Here is a 19,968-nt window from a genome sequence, read left to right as displayed (position 1 = left end):
CCAGCAAATTCAGATCCCAATTCAAGCAATTCCTATTTAATCAAAGCACATGAAAGGGCCACAGTGTATGTCATATTACCTTATCAAATCAATAAAATCTCACTAGCCTTGTTACTGAACAATATGCAAGTCTATTATACACTAAGAACAATGCCCATTGCATATATATAAATGTACCCCTCCCAATTAGCCTTATAGAACAGCCTCTTGCTTTGTTAAGCATAGCTAACATTTTAATGTAAATAAATTTACTGCTAGACCTAAGTACATTAACAGCAACTTCTTAAACATCAACCTATGTCATTTCCATAACTTTTATAATAAACTTATACTGTATGTATGCTGAAACCATGTAATCTGTCATAAATTCTAAGTGTATGTCATTTGCATTCTTTTGTGTACGTGAATTATGTTCTTCTCTTGCTCTTCTTCACATTCCAGTCTGACCCTGCATTTATTCATGTTTGTCAGTGCTTTGCCTTGGTAAACAAGCATACGTACATACATAGATTCTTACATATATAAACAAATAAATACTGAGCCAAAGAAAAGGCTGCCTTTCCTCTGTGACCTTAAAATGGATAAAACAGGTAATTAGAGAATGAACATAACTCAGTATCTCTTCTTTTTTTCAAACACCTTTATTGAATTATCACTTGTGACATAGACAAATTTACATTCATATAAAAGTAATCAAACTATATTAACATAACAAACATTATACTTCACATATATTGCTATATATCATATAATCTAATCAATATTACATAAATTATTCAATTCCTGCCTTTTTTAAAATAAGAAGCATCTTTATAAATCATCTCTTACTACATACACTGCAAAAAGTGAAATCCACATAAGATTAAATATCTTAAATCAAGGAAATAATGCTTATTTTTTGCTTGATAAGATTTTTCTACTTTTTATGTAAGATACATTTGCTTGTTTTAAGCTATTTTGTCCTTAATTATCTTAATAATATTATTTAACCTGTTACTGAGATTTTATTGCTAAGTAAATAAATGCTTAAAACTAGAACTATAAGATTTATAACCATGCTCAAGCATGCATAATTGGTTTGTTGTAGTCAGAATTTCTTATTTCAAGTATGTTTTTCTATCAAGTCTTCATTAATTTATTGCAAACATTCAAATGGTACAACATGTCTTTTAAGAACAGGCTTATCTGTTCAGTCTGCCTTTACTGATGTGAGATATTTGAAAAATAAAGTTTGCTATTCATCTAGTCAACATGAACACAAGCATAAATGCAACATTTTATAGCCACCTTTCAAGCCACTCAAGGATCACCTAAGAAATATATGTCAAGTTAGAGTAAAACATTTGTTGAAAAATCATTAAACAACACAAATACCCAGATAATATAATGTCCACAAATAACAATGCAGTTTGTGACAGTAAAGGCTACATCTGCTTGCAGTTCAGATGACATGAAGAACATGTGGCTTGGGCATTGACATCATCAGAACATGCAAACAAAAAATTTCAACCATTTGTAACTAAATTTCTCCATTTTTTTCTTGAGCATAGCAACTTTGCACACTGTTTTCATGTTCAAAATATCCTTCGGGCAGCACTGTACTTGGGGGCGTTATCACTCATGCTCCCACTGCTGAGGTTCTGGGTTCAAATCCCATATGGGTGGAGTTTCAGTGTTCTCCCCATGTTCAAATGGGTTTATTCTGGATACTCTGGTTTCCTCCCACAGTCCAAAGACATGGAGGTTAGGTGAACTGGTGATGTGAAATTGACTATGTGTATAGTGTGCGAGTGAGTGTTGTAGTCCATGCCCCGCGATAAGTTGGTGCCTTGTCCAGGGTGTACCCTACCCAGTGCCCTATGCCCTTTGGAGATGGGCTCCGTGACCTCAAAATGGGAAAAATATGTTTTTTGATAGTGTCTGTGTGTGTGTGTGTGTGTGTGTGTGTGTGTGTGTGTGTGTGTGTGTGTGTGTGTGTGTGTGTGTGTGTGCTCGCATTTGTGTGTGCGAAATATACTCAGTAGCAGTTAATGTGAATTGGGAGACTTTATATCTGGTAACACACTGAGTCATTTGAACTGTTATACAATTCTATTACATCCCCAAGATAGTATTTGATGTGTACAAAAGTTTGGTTGTTGCTGCAAATTGTGTAATAAGAGGTAAAATCAACCAGATTTCCAGCATCTGCAAACTCAGTGGCCTGTGCAAGGTGTGCGGCCTCCACTTGATAAGCCATGATATTTTCTTTCACTTTTAATTTCTCTACTGTCTCCTGCAAGTGATAGTAGTGTGTATAAGCCATTATTTCAGTGGTTTTACTGTAAGTGTTTGGATACTTTAGTAGATTAAGGTTGTAAAAGTCTACAAATCATCCAACATGAATTTCAAGTAAAATTTACACCAAGCTCAGTGCTTTAAATCTCCGTTCCGCAGCACACCAAAGTAAAGTTGTAAAGTCCTAATCACCCAACATGAATTTCAAGTAACACCTACCCCAAGCTCAGTGCTTTCAATCTCCGGTCTGCAGCACACAGAAATAAAATAAATGTTTGAAATTAATTTTATCATTCTCCTATAACCTATACTTTCTTTATAAGGCTCTCTACACACCACTGGGTACCACCTTTATTATCACCCTTCTTGATCATCTCTTATTTTTCTGCAAATACTTGTCCCCCCTTAAATTTCCTTCCTTCCTTTTTACCCCTTCTCACTGCTTTGTATTAACTCTGTGATATCTAGTAAACCCTACCTTATACTACAGCTCAATACCTTGCATTTCTCTTCCTCTTACTTTTTCCTTTGCATTCTTAAATATTCTGTAATAGTGTCAATACTGATTATTGCACTCTATGTACATTTCCAGTGATAGGATTTGCTGATAGATGCAGTCTGGTCTCACTTTCTGTATGTATTCCTGTACCTAGCCTTTTTGAACACATTCCTATCCTGTACTTTCATTTCTTTACTCTCATAGTGCCTTGATACATTAAAACAGTCTCAGCCAGTGTTTGGTGCATTTCTTTTATTTCACTTTTAACTGTTGTACTGTCTCCTGCAAGCCTTAGTGCTGTGTATGAGCCATACCTCTCAACCTGGAAACATCAAAAATCTGGACAAGGGCCATGAAAAATAGGTACAAATCTGTACGCTGATTAACATCTAATTTGCATACATAATTATGTAACCCCGCCCACTTCAATGGAATTGTGGGATACCAACTTTCGAACACAAACTGAAGAACAGACAACCAATATATGGCACCAGAGTCCCCCTGCAGCCATTCTAATGTCCCATTACCTGGCTATTTCGCTCCATTTACCATAAACACTAATGTGTGCATATTACTTTACTTCTACAATGATTATTTGGATTTTATTTTTACATTTTGCAACACATCAATGCACAAACACTAACAGACATCTGATAAACAAAGGAATACTGTCTCACAATGAAAATAGACTTGGCATTAAAACTTCTCTGCCCTTGAAACTCACATTCATTGAAACAGCATTGAAACCTACACCACATCCAAAGAAAATGCATCTGGCCAGTGGCGGATAAAGAGATAAAGATTACCTTTGGTCTGTTTTCATATCATTGGCCCCTTGCACAAAAAACAAGAAACATATATGTGTTCTTTTCTTTGATACACCTTCCTGACTTTATTAAGTTATATTCCTTGTATAATACAGCATACTTGTTACTCAGAGCACATTTTAAATTTATTGTTTGAACGTTTTTCCAGTAGGCTGTATTGTAGACAATGAAAGAAAATGCATGAACCAATAATTACAAAACTGCCCAATACAAAACATTTCCATCATAAAAGCCTACTTCCACACCCAAACTATAAACAGAATGGCAGTAGAGTAAGCCATATGCATCTTGCACAGCTTCTCACACTTATTTTCAATTTCAGATTTTTTTTTTTTTTTGGTGGGGAGCAAAAGGTCAAAAACCAGGGACACATTTTAAACATTGCTTGTATAATTTTGGAAAGTTGTTTTACCACCATGCAAACTACTGATAAGTCTTAAACCCAGAACACTATACACTACAGTCAGTGCAACATACAACTACGCTAAATCAGCAGTTTAAACACCAGGAAGACTGAAACTTAATGTCTATCATTTAGTGAATTCAGTTCTCACTTCTCACCATCTTAGCACAAAAAAAAATCTGACTAAAGCTGGGAAATGGTGGTGGCTAGGGACTTTAGGCTCTTTTTACCCTGTACCAAAAGTACAGGGTTTGAGCCTAAATACTTCTAGCCACCAGGTGTATACAGTGGGGGCATTTTCACACACACCCCCCAGGTATTTTTTAAGCACATAGATATTTATTAACTGCTTTACCATAACAATGTAGTCTGTGACTGTTACTGTTTTATTTTCATTCTGTGACAATTATTTATCCATAATAATAAATTTCGGCGTATCATACACATTCACTAGTTTAACTTTTTTTTTTCATTCAGACTTGTTTAGTGCAATAAAAGTGTTTTAGTAGATCAATTGCTTCATGTTCGATTGCAGACAAAACAAGGGCCATATAATTTCTTACAGCAATCTTAATAACCATCATCTAAATTTCCATTTTTTTTAAATATGATTCATATTCTCTCTCATTATGAGAGTGCAATGTTTTCACTGAAAAACTTCTTTGGCCTGATCTTTGTTAAAACAGGAAAGCACACCTTCCTCATCTACACCTACATTATGAAGAGAAGTAGATTCCAAAAGAATTTCAACATCAGTTCATGGAGTCAGTGAAAGAAAGAAAGCAACCTTTATTTATGACATGACATTGCAAGCTTCCTGAACCTTCCAGTCTTTTACGCACATTTTACTCAACAAACTCCCCTTTTCATGCATGTGACCTCTCTCAATATTCTTTTGTGAGGTAGACAGAAATCCCCAGAGTAAAAGTGCTATGATTACAAAGCAGCAGCTGTATGGGAGACTGTGCATTACATAAAGAGAGGTATGACTAGTTGAAACAAGTCCTAGCCAAAATTAAAATGGTTGCAGGTGAAGAGTGTAAGTAAAATAGCTTGGTCAAAGGTTGAGGCCTGCATTTAGTAAGAGTGGCATACTAATGTAAATTCAATCTGCTACAACAATTTTACATAAAATATCCCCAACGTATTTCTAAAGAAATGCCCCATGACAAACAATGGATTCAGTTTTCATTTCCTAGTCTAATTATGATTTAATACAGAATTCACAGTCTAATTGTGATTTAATACAGAATCCACAGTACAAATTTCTAAGTGAAAAGAAAAAAATTCTGGAAGAAATTGACATATGACAGATGCCATGGCTTACCTCAAAAAAGTGGCATTAGTGAAAATAACTGAAATGTGACATATAATCAAAACTACAAGCTTCAGCTTCCAGAACACAGTGAAGTATTCTAACATTTTTTTACTTCTAAAAACTCAAGCATTCAACTTGTGCTTTCAATTCTTTTGTAAGCATTTCACCAGATATAATAAAGGAAAATAGTCAATTATCTGACTGCATTTACAAGTCCTGCAAAATGTCTGTTGTCATTTCTCACTGCTTGCCTTTTATGTGTGCTGTGACTTTCATGTTCAGTGTTTTACTCAAAATGAAGCACAAACGTCCACAGACCAACTTTACAAAAATGTGTTTAGATAAGAGCATGCTCAGTGGCAAAATAACACAAAGGAGTGGAATCCAAAAATAATATCCACTTTCACTGTATTAATGGATATTACAGTAGATGCAGCTATTTTACTTTTATAGAGAAAATGTCTCAGAGATTTTAAAGCATCCTTCACTCCTGAGTCCTAAACTATGGAATGCACTGCCATACTGTCTACCCATATCTAATTACCTTTCCTCCCTTCACCCTTGCTTAAAAATATACCTGAAATATACTTAAAAAATACTTAATGTGTGTGTGTGTGTGTGTGTGTGTGTGTGTGTGCGCGTGCGTGCATGTGTGTGTGTTATTATCTCCTTAGTTTGCTAATATTTTCACTGTACTGAAAACTATCTGATGAAGCTCAAAGCCCTTAGGTTATAATCTCATGTAGATACACACACACACACACACACACACACACACACACACACACACACACACACACACACACACACACACACACCTTACCTAAGGGAAAGTCCCGAACTCGGCTTTAAACATAACTTCCAAACGGCAAAGCAGCATTCGTCCCCACTTCCAAAATGGCAGCAAAGTGCAGCTGTCTGCAGAAGCCAGGATTATTTAAAGCAGTTTCTGTCTGAGCAGTGAGCGTATTCTTTCCAAGTCCCTTCAAAATGGCAGCAAAAAGTGCAATTAAAGCCAAACGGCAAAGCAGTTCCGTAACTTCCCTTGTAAAATGTCCGAAACAGCATTCTTCTTTTGAATTCACTTCCCGTCTGCTCCCAGCCAGCCGGAAATGATGACGTGAGCTCCTTGAGCTCAATTCCGACTGGCTGGTAGTGCTAACGGAGCTGACATCATCGCGCACGTGATGACATCAGCTCCAACAGCGCAAAAATTAAAAAATAAAAAAAAAAAAGCAAAGAAATCGGAAATGAAGGGGTGACACTCGGGAATCGTGGCACCCCTTCATTTGGACCCCAAAACTCGGTAAAAACCGAGTAATTCGGGATGGTTGGGAGGTCTGGTATGAGCCATTATTTCAGTGGTTTTACTGTACGTTTTTGGGTACTTTACCAGATTAAGGTAATTTTTTTTATCTTTATTTAATTTACAATATTGTATTTTTCTTTTTTGAAATCTGTTTTAGTAACAGTACGTACTCCATTGCAGGTATTTGTATTCAGCTGTACTGTAGTGATTTCTAGCACTACATTTAATGTTTATTTTTGATTGTATCTATCTAGGATTATTCCTGGGATATTTGTGAGTTTGCTAACTGTTTCTGATGTCTGTACAATAACCTGCCTAGCAGATAAACCTCAGACAGTATAAACTGTTTTATCAGTTTAGAGGTTTGGATTATTAAATGTTGATTTAGCTACATGAATCACTACAGTATGGTAAGATTAATGGTCTGTTTTAGTTGTCTGTATTGATTGTAAAGACACTGTAAACAACTGGCTGATGGTTGAATTTGTTGCATTTCTCTACCTATAGTTTGTCTCTAGTCACAACTTTGTTAGCTTGTACAGTATTAGCACTTTCAGGAAATGCATGGTAATAAAAAAACTTTTATTCTAGCAACTTTCTAAGATATACAAGTAATATTTCAAATGTGTCCCTGATTTTGGGCCTTTGTTCACCCCATAGATTTTGGCTTTTCTAGATGTCTTGTCCTACAAAGTTGAGAGATATCACTGAGTGTCAAGTGCATTTTACATGAAAGTGAAGAAAGTGTGTGTCAAGTGCATTTTACAAGGAGCTGAGAGCTTCAGGGGAAGTGAAGTTTAGTGCTGCTTATATGCCAAGTCTGTTTACAATGTGCAAATGTTGTTTAGCAAATGATATCACTAGTATTGTGGGAAAGTATTTGAAAGCATTAGTAGAACAGCAGGAAGTAAACTTTTTTTAATGCAGAATGCTGTGGGTTCTACTCCCACACCATGCAGATTGAGTGCTGGTATTGCAATGCCCTTTTCATTGCTGATTATTTGGTGCATTTTAAGGGGAATATGGCTCTGCACTCCTAAGTGTGCCCTCTTTTGTATGAGATGCATATTAACTATGAACTTATTGGTTTGTCAGTCATTCCATATTGCAATATTACCAGCTTACCATTTTTTTTAATGCAACATCAGCAATTTAATTTTTCAAGGGCAGCATGCACTGAATTTGAAAATAAAACAACTACATGTAAAGTTCTTTACCAGTAACAACCTCTTACAGTTCTTTTTAATGTGGAATTATTCAGATGATTTTTACTTCTGCAGCGATTGTGCTTATTGACTGATATTGGTAGATTGTAATGCAGATATCTGAGTGTACTTTTATGTTTGAAATTTTCTGAAATGAGTATTTTTGTCATTATTGGTTCATACAATTTGTTTCATTGTTTACTGAAAGAATGTTCAAAACTACAAATTTAAAACACATTCTAACAAGGGGTGCTGTATTATACAAGGAATATAAATTAATACAATCAGGAAGGTGATTCAAAGAACACTTACATATATGCATGGTCCTAAAAATGTGTGTAAGGAGCCTATGGTTTGAAAATGGCCAAAGGTAAATGTAATCCTCCACTGGCCAGATGCATTTTATTTGAATGTGTGTTTTAATGCTGTTTCAATGAGTTTCAAGTCAGAGAAAGTTACTGGTCATGCTAAGTCTATTGTCATTGTGAGACTGTATTGTTTGTTTAGGAAATGGCTATTAGTTTTTGTGCTATTTTATTTCAATATCTGTAATTATTGTAGAAGTAAATAAGAAAGCAGTATGCAACAGGTTTGAACAGTGTTTATGGTAACCGTAGAGAAATAGCCAAGTCATGAACACTGGAATGGCTGGGGCTGCTTTGGAGGGGTAGGGGGTTGCCGCAAAAGGGGCTGATTTGGGGCCCCATTGTCAATTGACAGTAATTCTACTATATGAATCAATCAAAAGCTGTGTAGTGGAGCCAAAGCTGTTCAAGGCATAACAGTGGGTTTGTTTATGGTCAGTTGTGGAGCGGTCCGCATAATCCAGAGTACTTGGCTTCTCTTTTATGTTTTAAATGTTTGTGGACTGACAGGTATGATCGGAAAAATCACCACAAAAGGTATATTTTATTTTGTGAGGGGGAGAGGCGAGTGGTGGCAAACTCAAAACCACACTGGGTGGCACAAACTCTAGCAACACCACTGGACCCACCTAGGTGCTAATTGGTAAAGTCAACTGTTAGCAATAAATAACTGCAATGACTGGAGAAATCCAGATCAATTTTTGAGCTGACGGTGCAGTTTTCTTACATTTGAAAAGCAAGTACAGACTTGTTTATTGGACCATTCCCATGCCGCAAATGAGTGACAATTCTTTTTCTCTTTCAGATGACAAGGTTGTAAGACGTAGTGTCTTTCCTTGTATTTTGAAATATGCTTTCATGAAATGTTTGACTTTAGTGCTTGTGCATACCTGGAGACATTACTGAAGGGGTCGCTTGGGTGAAATGTTTCATTTTAGTGCGTTTGCATTTCATGACATATTATACTTCTTTTATTCATTGATATAAAAGTCACCTTAAGAGAAGTTGGATAAAAGTGAATTAGAATGTTGGATATTCTAATGATGTGCATTAGTATAAAACTTCACTTTTAATTGAATTGAAGATTGAAGTTGCTTGATCATTTACTGTGTGTATGTTTTCAGCTGCTAATATAACCACAGACATGCTGCCCAGCCTTTCTAAGGAGGATTTATGTGATCTCTTTCCTGGGCCAGAGCACTTTTTCAGAAGGAGAGCCATTTGGAGATGTACTCATGGTGAAAGTGAGGTAATCACATTTTTGACAAATTTTCATATGGGACCACCTTTAATATAACCATGCAGTATGTTCTGTTATGAAATAATCATTTCAAGACCATTATACATTTAAAGACTTTTTTGATGTTTCCTTGTTCTTACAGTCATTGCTCTTTGCCTTATAATTACCATTAAATATATGCTTCTCATGTACAGGGCAAAGAATCAGACTTGTGTAGACCAGGCACCTCCTCTGGGACCTATGATTTCAGCCCCTCTCTTAGCCCTCATCCCTCTCCATCCACCCAACATTCGCCAAAGCTAAGAGACCAGCATGGTATGAACAAAATTGTACAGTTTCTAAGCCCGCAGTATGTCTTAATACACAGACACAGAGTTGGAGCTGTAAAGAAGCATCTTTTCTGAAAGGCAGTATACTGGACAAGAAGGAGACTACAGACTTTCCAAAGATCTTCACTGTTGATTAATCAGAAATACAGGGACAATCATGATTTCCATTAAGAGAGCATCTGGGGATGACTTCCAGTACCCAATGCAGCTGTGAACTTACTGTTATGGCAAAACATTTCATAGTGTACTACCCAATGCTCTAGGACAAATCTGCACCCAGTGAAGCTCAGTAGGTATGTCAATAGTCTGTTATTCGTGTTTCCAAATACAGCACTGTACACTTGCCTAACAAAGTGTAAACATCTGACACAAGTGTTAGGAGGTGATTTATATTTAAATCATGCCAACATGTGTCTGTATCTATTAATTTCTGGATTCAATTTTATTACATGAGATTCATAACACTAACAATTTGCCTGACTGTTTCTTGCTGGGAATCAGTGAAGAAGCAGTTGTTGAAAAGGGTTCAGAATATGACTCCCCCAAAAAGAAGCAAGGAGTGACCCCTTCAAGAAAGGGACCATGATGCCTTAGCTTTCAAAACAGCCAGGAAATGCCCATTGATGAGACTGATGACTCTACCACATCTGTGATAGAGACATCACCACAGTGTAGCACGCTAGAGCTTCACCAGTTGGATGGTAAGAACACAAACTGAAATAAAGTGTTTTTTTATAAATGCAACTTCTACAAAGAAAGCATTAAATCTCACAGTATATGTTAACTGCAATTACAGATAGTCTAAAGAAACAGGCAAGACATTATACAACTCTACAGGAGATGAACAAAATCAAGGTCAGACCCAACAAGAAGGATGTTTCACAGCTCCTGGACCTTGAATTTCAAGAAAGACATGCCTTCATTGACTCTGATTTTACTAAGCACCTGGACAAGCTTACCAAGATTTTTCAAGCATATCCTTGCATCAGGGAATTGTCTCATGTAAGCAAATGTGCTAATTTTAAGTAGACATATATGTAACCAAATTCTAAGTGAGATATGATATGGCAATATCACCTGAGTCACAATATTAATGAATGCAAAATGAAAGATGCAAAAGGTATTATTTTTGAATACCCACAAAAATATTAAAACTTTTGATCTTTTCGGGCTAATCCTTACTTACCCAACTATAACTTTTATATATGTTTGACATTGCATTCTCTCTCCCCCTGTCTTTCTCTCTCTCTCTCTCTCTCTCTCTCTATCTCTCTATCTCTCTGTCTGGCTATGTGTGTATGTCAGCTTATGGATGAGCTCTGACAGAACATTGATTGAGGGAAATACTGTTTAACTGATCTGTAGATCTGCTGGGGGACCTTTTATGAGAAGGCACTGTTTTATGCAGTATTTAGAAAGTTCATGAAGCCATCGTTGCTGGACAAAGATAATTATTCACTCTTATTTGCTTCTATGTTCTTGTTTGCTTCTGCAAATTTGGGCTTATACCACCATACTGTAGGTAACATTCTGAGTATGGATAATAAGTACATCATACTAGGGTTATCAAACATATGGAAAGTATCAATTTGATCATGTATTTCAATTAATGTTTTCATGGCATTTACTCTACAACATGCACTTCCAGTTCAGTCTTGACTATTGAGACAGGGCTACCACCACACAATAATTACCGCAAACCTATCAAAAAATTAAACTCTGCATAGGTCTCAAAGTGTTTCTTTATCACTGAAAAGACTTTAGTACATGCAAACAAAACTCCAGTGTAAGCTTTGATGTAGATATACTGTGTTGAGTATAGAAAATGGTATTGAATTTCAATATTTTTATTGGCATTATATCAAAATGTAAATTTTCTTGTATCATGACATCACAACCTGCTAAGTGAATACAAAACATCTGAACTACCCTGTGATTTGAAAACAACTGGCGACAGTAAATCAGATGTCTGATTTTCTTTTTAACAGGGAAGCACTCAGTTGCCTTGATGAAGGCTTTACCAGACATGTTCCCATCACCTGTGGCTCCACTCAAGAAGTTACATGCAAGTGAGGCTATGCTTCACATCCTTGAGGTAAGAAATTTGTGAATTTTTGATAATTTATGTATTACTTCAGCATAAATTACAATGAATCATTTTTGTGATCATAATCTTTTTATTTTGTTTTCCTTGTTTTGGCCAGTGTAAAGAAGACCCCAACACCTTACTTCAGATAAGGCCATTCTTCAGCCCTGTCATGATTGTCTGCAAAACCAACTGCTTACTGGCCATTGGAACCATACCTTTGATGACCTTCCCAAAAGAGGACATTTATGAAAGTGTGATGTATCTCATGGCATGTTATTATACCTTTTGCCTTACATATCCTAAGTGCATTGCAACACCTTTCTGTGCTGTAGACTGAAGTACTGTCAGATGCCATCCATGACTGTGACATGACCTCTTCATATAGAGAAGCTATGGCTGAGTGAAAAAAGTTCCTTGCTGAGTAGAAATGCACAAAACCTTTTTTTTCATTCACGGTTGTTACTATGTCCCTTGTAGTGTAAGGCATAACAAACTTAAAATTTGATTTCATCTTTGTTTTGTAGGGTGTTGGTTTAGTTTGCTGCTTGTCTATTCATAAGGTCACTGTATTTAATGTATTGCATATGATGACATACTTGGTTTAAGTCTGGTTGCAATGGTTTTAAGATATAGTTTCCTAAAAGTGTTTCTAGACAATGGCTAGCACTTTCTAAATTAAAGTAAACTTTCCTACATATTCAGAAAATAAATCTTAATTTGTTTATAGGTGTGTGCTATGCTAATGGCCCTGGAGCCTTTACAAGCCTAGCCCATAGGGATTACCCTGGCATCCTGTCACCCGACTTTAGTTTCCAGTGCTTTTGTCAAGTAAAACCACTGAAGTGATCCTGGGGTGAATTTTCTATTTCCCATCCACTGATCAAAATTTCTCTTGAAGAGGGCTAGTGAGGTGCTCTGTTTGACATGTAAGCGAAGTCTATTCCATAGCATGGGAAGTCTCTGGATTATGAACCTGTCTCTCCAGCATGTTCTGTTGATTGTGGTAATGAGGTTGAGATCTCTGGAGCATGTGGTCTGAAGGGCTTGGGATTTCTTTAGATGTAGCATTTCTAACAGAGCTAGGTCAGACATAGCTTTGAAAGTCAAGCAGAGATCACCTCTGAGTAGGTAGTTCTATATTACAAGATTGAAGCTTTACATCGAATAAGTAAATTTCGAACTTGTAATATCGAAACCATAAATTGTCGAAAGGCTGATTTAACCCAGGGAAACACTTCCCTTGGCCGTACTGTGAAGTATGCCTGTTTCTCCAATTTGGAGAGATCTCGGAGTTGGTATATTTAGGTAGGGGGGGTGTGGGGAGCACATCCCCCCACAACAGGGGGTGTGGGGGGGTGAGAAGCCCCCCACTTGATTTCAGATGTTAAGTTTTTGATTTGGCCAAGGGAAGTGTTTCCCTTGGTTGAATCATCTGTTTGACAATTTTAGCTGTCGATATTACAAATTGAGCTTTAGCTATTCGATGAACCAAAGCTTCGATGTTGTAATATAGACACGAGTAGGCAATATGAGACAGATAATAATTGGAGTTTTTTGAGTCTGTTCATATAGGACAAGTTTTTAAGGCCTATGATCCGCTTTGTGAGGTACTTTTCAGCCTCTCCAGTTGTTGCAGGTGTCTAGTGAGGTACATGCCAAATAGGGCATTGTACTCGATGATTGGCCTAGTGAGGGAAGAGTTGAGGGAGACAATGACCTTTTTCCTTCCTGGATGCAAAACCCTTAGTAATGAGATGTACCACATAAAAGGACTTTTTGACCACAGTGTCAATGTGGTGGTCAAAAGAGAGGTTGATGTCTACTTTACAGAGGCACAGTAGGCTAATCTAATAGGGAGGTGGAAGCCAAATACACTCTGGCTAGGCTTATAAATGCCCTAGGGCAGATAGCCTAGTATCTACCTATGAACCTTTGAACCTGTGTTCCCAGATCTCTTATAATTCCTTCTGTGTTCAGTGGACTACCATCAATGTGGTAATTCATGGGAAATGGGTTTTTCCCAAAGGGGATGACGACACATTTTTAGCATTGAGCTTAAGGCCATGGTTCTGACACCAGTTGTTGGTCTCAGTGAGGCCTTTCTGTAGGATGTCAACATCACTTGGGAGTTAATAATGGCTCCCAACTTGCAATCGTCTGTGAGCTTTGTCAGCCAGTCCCTTCGTGTTAGCCGGGACGTCTGTTTTTAGGACCCCAATGTTAGTTTTGGAGAAGTTTTTCGTGGTGGTTACCTTTCTGGGGGGGGGGGGTGTAGATTTCCAAGGTGATTAGTTTTTGGTCAGATCTAACAAGGGAGGAGTTGACTATTGGTGCAGAGCAACAGTCACCCTTGTTAGTAATGACCAGGTCAAGGATGTTGCTACCTCTAGTGGGGGTAAGAACGAGCTAGTCCAGGGCATTGGAATTAATGAATTCCAAGAAACGTTGGGCAAGTGTATTTGTACATGAGGAGTTTTCCCAGATAATAGAGGGGTAGTTGAAGTCGCCCAGTATGAAAGTGTTAGGTTGGACCCTAATATTCTCCAGGGTGCTTAGGAATGTGGAGTGTGAGTCTTGGGACATGGTTGGGGAGCTGTTACAGGCTATGACCTGAATTGCTATCTTACCCAATGTTAGCTGCACTTGAAGTATCTCTGATGCATTATGTTGGGCTACCAGTCTGGAGGTATGCACATCCTTTATGAATATGGAAACATCACCGCCTTTGGAGCTTCGGTCCAAGTTCAGGGGCCAAAAGGTGTGGAATGAGTTATAGCGTGGTAGTGCAGGGATGCTTTCTGATGCCTTGAACCAGGTATCTGTTACAGCAAAAATGTCGATGTTCTCCATTTTAAGGAGTGCTTCAAGTGAGCGCATTTTGAGATTTAGACTTCTAGCACTGAGCAGCATGACCCTCAGATTGCATTTGTTTGTAGCTGTTATGGAGGTAATTTGGTCTTTGGAACACCACCTAAAAAAGGCACTATAGGGGTGGCAAGAACCTTGGCCAGTATCTGGAAGACCAGGGGTGACAGATGCAGGTCATCTCTGGCAAAGCATCAAGGTCTGTCAGTCATGTCATCTCAGGCAGACAGATACTGGATCCCCTTAGAATGACACCAGAAACTTAGCCAATTGTTGAAATCAATCATTTTCTGCTTGTACTGTGGTATCATTCTGGGTGATGGTAGGATGCTGCTCAAGGCTGTGGTCATACCCACCTGGGCTACATAATCTGAGAACTCATCCATGTCTCTTTTCATGTAGTCCAGGGAGGTATGTCTCAGGTCATTCACACCCACATGTACAATGACAGAGTCATATTTGTACCTGTTGCTGAGGGACCTGAGTGCGTGCATTATGTGGCATATCCTGGCACCTGACAGGCAGCTTACTGTTACTTTCTCATTATTCAACCTTGTGAGTGGGACATCAGTGTGCCTCACTATCGAGTCACCTATGACTAGTGTGCTGGGCATGCTGTTTTTCCTTAGTCACTTTGGTTGAGTGGCACACTGTTTAGGAGAGTTATGTGTCTCATGATTAGTGTTGTATTGTGGTGGTTGAGTGCATTTCTGCCTTAGAGGTCTCTGCTGTTTGGGTAGATTTTTATTGAGAACCTCTGTGAAGGTGGGTGTGTGGTCTGTGGTTTTATGTGAGGGAAGTGCTGGTGTGTGTTCTGGAGGGCTATGTGTTCCATGTGGTGTAGTGTAAGTGGTGACCTTCTCCTCTTGACCAGCTATTCTGGTCTTGGCTGGAGAGTGTGTGGCTTCCAATTTGGATATATAAGTGCATCTCTCACAAGTCTGAGTGTTGGGAGGTAAGAGGAGAGGGTTGTCAGTGTACATGATGCAGTTGCTACATTGCCTCAGGATGCCCAAGTTCACCAGGTTAATAGGCAAAAGCACAGAGAAAGGACCATTAGACATGTCTGGGGGGGTGGGTATTAATAATAAGTACTGGAGCTGTTTCCTTGTAGAATGTTTAGTACTGGTAGCACTTTTGTGTGCTACAATAATTTCCACAAGAAGTCTGGTATGGTAAAGTGCTAATAAGCTAGTAAAAGTGCAGGAGAGAAGAGAACTAGCAAATCTAAGGAAAAAATTGAAGAGTAGACTTTGTCACCTCTCAGAAGCTTACAAACAGTCCCAGATACAGCAAATCTGCATCTGGACTAGACTAGTCACAGGAAAGGTGAGAAACAAGCCCAAACGAAGGCTTTTAAACCAAAAAGCTGAAAATAGAAAAAGTGCTCAAATGGCCAATAAACTGCAAATTCTGCAGCAGAAACCACTCCTCTTGTGGTAGATGGGCTACCTAGTGGTTACCACTCCCGCTGATAAGCTAGAAGGCTTCACTCCAGCACAGAAAGGCTTGGGGGCGGGGGGCTCAGAAGCTTACAAACAGTCCTGGATACAGAAAATCTGTATCTGGACTAGACTAGTTACAGGAAAGGCAGAAAACAAGCTTAGATTTTTTTTTACAGAAAAGAAGCTAAAACAGCACTAAAACAACTCAAGTGCAGTGCAAGCTAGCACACTTGAGTGTGTAGCAATATTAAAGCAAGTACAGTTTAAATAAATGCAATTTATTCAAACTGTATTCTGAACTGAATTCAATTATTGTTTTATTCAACTCTGAACAGTTAAAAAGTGCCAAAAATATACTTATCAGCTGAGAACACAAGGAGATTCTAGCAACATGTTTTTTTTTTAGTAAAGTGGAAAGGGAGAAAGGAGAAACAGAAGATAATTCAAGGCTGAGGACCTAAGTGGGTTGTCCTTTTCAAATGTTCTCTCTGTATTAGGTAGAATGAGCTAATGACACTAGACTGGGTAGAGTTGGGATAGAGCTGAACAGATGGGACTGGTAGGAGTGTCTGAACTCAAAATTTGATCTCACTGTACTCAGTTGAGTGAGCAAATGAGATAGACCCAGGATGAGTGTTCAAACACAAATTTATAGGAGGGCAGGAAATTCCAAAGCCACCAAGATTAATACCACTACAGAACAGGAATGGTGGGTGGGAAACTAACTGCAGAGAGACCACAATATTCAGTGAAACAAATAAACAGAAAAATAAAATGCAGTACTATTTTTAACACTGCAAGTTTGCACTTAGCTTGTAATACAGTTGATGTAGGTATATAGCAGCCAGCCAAACAGCTCAGATATTCAGCAGAAATAAATTCACAGATAAGTTACTAACACTTATAAGCACAGAGAAACCCTCTAGGCTAAGAGTTCAACACCAAATATCAATGAAGTGAAAACAATAACCCCCACTAACTGCAGAAAGACCACAATATTCAGTGAAACAAACAGAAAAATAAAATGCCGTACTATCTTTAACACAATATTTAATGAAACAAATAAATAAATAGAAAAACAAATTGCAGTATTATGTTTAACACTGCAAGTTTGTACTTAACTCAGCTTGTAATACAGTTGATGTAGGTATATAGCAGCCAGCCAAACATCTCAGATATTCAGCAGAAATAAATTCACAGATAGATGACTAACACTTATAAGCACAGAGAAACCCTCTACGCGGAGTTCAACACCAAATATCAATGAAGTGAAAACAATAACCCCCACTAACTGCAGAGAGACCACAGTATTCAGTGAACAAATAAATAAACAGAAAAATAAAATGCAGTATTATCTTTAACACAATATTCAATTAAACAAAACAACAGAAAAATCAAATGCAGTACTACCTTTATCACTGCAAGTGTGTACTTAACTCAGCTTTTAATACAGTTGATGTAGGTATATAGCAGCCAGCCAAATAGCTCAAATATTCAGCAGAAATAAATTCACAGATAAGTGACTAACACTTATAAGTACAGAGAAACCCTCTAGGCTAAGAGTTCAACACTGAATATCAATTAAGTGAAAACAATAACCCCCACTAACTGCAGAGAAATAGAGATAGATCAAACTATTTAGTGAAACAAATAAACAGAAAAATAAAATGCAGTATTATCTTTAACACTGCAAGTTTGTACTTAACTCAGCTTGTAATACAATTGATGTAGGTATATAGCAGCCAGCCAAACAGCTCAGATATTCAACAGATCTGTATTAAATAAATGTACTTACTTTAAGACTGAAGACATTAGTTTTAAGATGCCCATGGGGGGGGGGGGGGGGGGTTGGAGGCTAGAAATATTTACTTGTTTTTAAATATTATTGGCAAGTGAGATGTTCTTGTTCTGTTGGCAGATAGTTTTGCTTATTGTAAGTAATATTTACATATTTTTCTATTTTTTTACTTGATTTTGAGAGATGAGTTTTTACAGTGTAGGCAATCAGACATTTATATAAATGAAAACAAATCACACTGACACAATCCTAGTTGCAAGCATTTTACATCACAAACCATACTGACACACTTCCAGTTACAAACATTATACATCCCTTATAATCTACCCAATCTTTCTCACAAAGACATTATATAGCTCATTTAAGTCCTGCCACTTTTTATACCTCATTCCTCCCTTGTATGTATTGTTCCCACAATTCCCATTTTTTCTTATGTAGTTTGCTCCTACCCTTTTCTAAAGATCTCAGTTCTTGTTGTTTTTTCTCTGTTACTATATTCACTACCTCCAGTATAGTTGGTTTAGATATTGATTTCCATTTTCTAGTAATTGCTTTTTTGGCAGCCACTATTATTAGACCCAGCAAGGCCTTACCATGTCTAGGCAATTCCAATTATGTATCATAGCTCAGAAAAATCATCTCTCTTGTCAGACCAATCTGCCCACCCAGCATCTCCAACATTGCATCCTGCAGGAAATTCTTAAAGTCTGCCAACAGACCACACTCCCAGAAAATATGTTCCTAGCTACCTCTTTCTTTCCCTTCACACCTCCAACATTTGCTGTCTACCCGAGGAAAAATTTCCTGGAGTCTACATGGGGTATAAAAATATATATGTAAACATTTCCTGCCAAAATCCTAAATCTTAGAAAGGGATGGGAAGACAGCCTGGATAAGCAATTCACAAGGAAACAATGAGAGGATATAGGTATGTCTCCCAAACATGCTCAGTATCTCTTCTTAATGCTTCTATGTTTTGTTAACCTCAAGACTTCCTTAAGTGAAAATCACTGTTGATGGCTCTGTCTATTGGATTAGATGCTTATGACACATTATACTATCTAGTAGTAATTGCCAGTCATGGTACTAAATGCTAATTTTATCTTTTATTTCCATGAAAATGGGTACAAAATGCATTGTTCCTGTGCAGAGTGTTGTAATTTAAAGTTTTCTTGAAGTAAACTTTATTTTATTGTATGCAGATGCTCTTGGACAAAAGCACAGTAATATATTTTGCAGAAATCTGAGATTGCACATGTTTTCTCCTACCCTCCTGGCATGATGCCTCTAAAGCACAGAGTACTAGAATGTTTGCACATTGTAAGTAGTGCTTGTGGAGCTATGCAGTGATTTCCATGAGGAATTTATAGATAATCCATCCCATTCCTGCCTGTCACTTGGCTGATCTCACGCTTAGCCCCTAACTCTTTGCCTTGTTGATGGCTCCACACAGCCCGTTTGGCTGAACCTAGTTAACCTACATGGTCACCAGCCACAAAGTGTTTGCTTAAGTATACTGCATCTAACCTGGCTTCAGGAATGGATTCTGGAATCACTTTTAGTGAGCAAGGTTTCTTGGGTGCTGTAAGTGAACCATCATGGTGAGCATTCAGAACAAATGTTTTCTGGCCTCAAAGGTAACCCTTAGTTACAAAAAAGAAAGCTCTGCCACTTAGATAAAGCCAAGTTTGCTACAAATGTATAAAAATAGAAGCAAACGGGTACCACTGCTTCCAATAAACAACTTTTAATAAAACAACACAGTTGAGCAACTTGAAAACAACTTAAAAACCCAAGTAATACTTTCTCTACAAATAGCTTCATCAAGTAAAAAGTATAACAGGCAAATTAAAGTCCTTTTATACAAGGCTAGAGGGTCAGTAGTGAATCATGTAATCACAGCAATTAAAATTCAAATACATATTCACGTAATTCTGTTTCTTAGGTCTTTTAAAATAGGCTAAATAATAAAATGTTTCATTTAAACCTGGATGCGCTT

This window comes from Protopterus annectens, chromosome 3.part1 (assembly GCF_019279795.1).
Source record: "Protopterus annectens isolate FY-2018-M chromosome 3.part1, PAN1.0, whole genome shotgun sequence".
In the NCBI taxonomy this organism is placed as follows: Eukaryota; Metazoa; Chordata; order Ceratodontiformes; family Protopteridae; genus Protopterus; species Protopterus annectens.
This window is presented reverse-complemented; position numbering follows the sequence as displayed.